Here is a 1,589-nt window from a genome sequence, read left to right as displayed (position 1 = left end):
GAGAGACAGGGAGGGAGGGATAGAAAAACAGAGGGAGGGAGTAGAGAAACAGGGAGGAATAGTGAAATGGAGGGATAGAGAGACAGAGGGAGGGATGGAGACACAGAGGGAGGGATAGAGACACAGAAGGACAGATAATGCTGGACGTTTGAAACTAGGGTTGCTGAGTGGTTTAGTGTGTGTGTGTGTGAGAGAGAGGTTGACACAGTGGGGAGAGGGGGGGGTGGGCTGCGGTAGCTCCCAGTCAGAGCAGGAAGGACTGAGGTTTAATCTTGGTGTGTGGAACCCATACCTGCAAATGTGAACATTACCCTTTTAAGAGGCTGTGTTCTATCTCGCTCTCTCTCACACTCCCTCTCTCTCTCTCTCTCACACTCCCTCTCTCTCTGTGGTGTGTGTGTCTGATCATTCAGTGTGAGAGAGGAGGAGAAGAGAGAGAGAGAGACAGGAGGGATCTGTTCCGAAGATCAGCCCGTCCTCACCGTTTCCCTGAGATGTGTTAACCCCCTGTGCCCACCTCTCTCCCTCTCTCTGTTTACAGATGCTGCCAGGGGGCTGACCACGATCAGCAGCGTGCTGTCCATCAGAGAGAGCGAGGAGGCAGGTTCTGTGAGGAGCTGGTGCGTGGGGTGAGATTTCGGAGATAGCGGCTGGAGGGGTGCAACTGTGTCTGAGAGACCTGAGCCAACACTCTGTCTGTGTGTGTGTGTGTGTGTGTGTGAGGGAGGGGTTAGAGAGCTGCCTCCTAGGGACTCTGCAGTCCCTCTCTGTGTGTGTGTGTGTGTGTGTGTGTGTGCCTGGTCTGGTTCCTGTCTTTGTAAAGCTCTGTTCCTCAAACACCTTACCTGGGTGAAATCTTGCATTCTCTCTCTCTCTCTCTCTCTTTCTCTAGCAGCGTGTTTGAATTAATTCTCCCAACCTCTTTGAGTCTCTCTCTCTCTCTCTCTCTCTGTCTCTCTCTCTCTGTCCATTCCCAAAGCAGGTGTAAGGAATCTCCAGCTTACCAACGGGGAGAGAGAGAGAGAGAGAGAGAGAGACATAGCACCATGGAGAATCTGAAGTCTTGCAAAACCTGCCTCCTGGGCTAACGGTTGTTCCTTGGAGAGGGTCAGAGTCTTCCTCCCCCAACAACCTCCACCCTCGGCAACTGGGCAGGACCCCCCCCACCTCCCTCCGAGTGAGTGGAATGTGAACTGAAGGCAGTGACCGGAGACAACGAGGTATCAGGAGGAACGCTCACACACCATTCCCCCAACAACCTCCACCCTCGGCAACTGGGCAGGACCCCCCCCACCTCCCTCCGAGTGAGTGGAATGTGAACTGAAGGCAGTGACCGGAGACAACGAGGTATCAGGAGGAACGCTCACACACCATCTTCTCTCCCCCCCCCCTCTCCCCTCCCTCCAAGGGAGCGGCCCGACAACAGGTAGGAGACCAGCATTTCAGCGGTAACCGTGTCCCCCCCCCCCCCCAATTACCAGGGGTGGGGGGAGCACTCGGCGAGAGAGGGAGGGGGGAGAGGAGAGGGGCGCAGAGACAGAGAAAGGAAGGCAGCCGTGAGAGGGTGGGGGAGAGAGGGGGAGAAAGGA

The 1,589-nt window shown here is 55.8% G+C and overlaps 1 protein-coding gene across 1 annotated transcript in view; it reads left to right on the top strand.

The window, feature by feature from the left end:
- Nucleotides 1–376: 376 nt before the first annotated feature.
- The window catches only part of LOC122547873 (sodium/calcium exchanger 1-like), an 8,367-nt gene continuing 7,154 nt past the window's right edge, over nt 377–1,589 (top strand). Inside the window, exon 1 of the mRNA XM_043686445.1 lies at nt 377–629. The gene's annotated coding sequence lies outside the window, so the exon portion shown is untranslated. The remainder of the gene's footprint in view (nt 630–1,589) is intronic.

The sequence above is a fragment of the Chiloscyllium plagiosum genome, unplaced genomic scaffold (genome assembly GCF_004010195.1).
Source record: "Chiloscyllium plagiosum isolate BGI_BamShark_2017 unplaced genomic scaffold, ASM401019v2 scaf_256, whole genome shotgun sequence".
Taxonomy (NCBI): domain Eukaryota; kingdom Metazoa; phylum Chordata; class Chondrichthyes; order Orectolobiformes; family Hemiscylliidae; genus Chiloscyllium; species Chiloscyllium plagiosum.
Note: the sequence above shows the minus strand (reverse complement) of the source record. Positions and strands in the feature narration are given on the sequence as shown.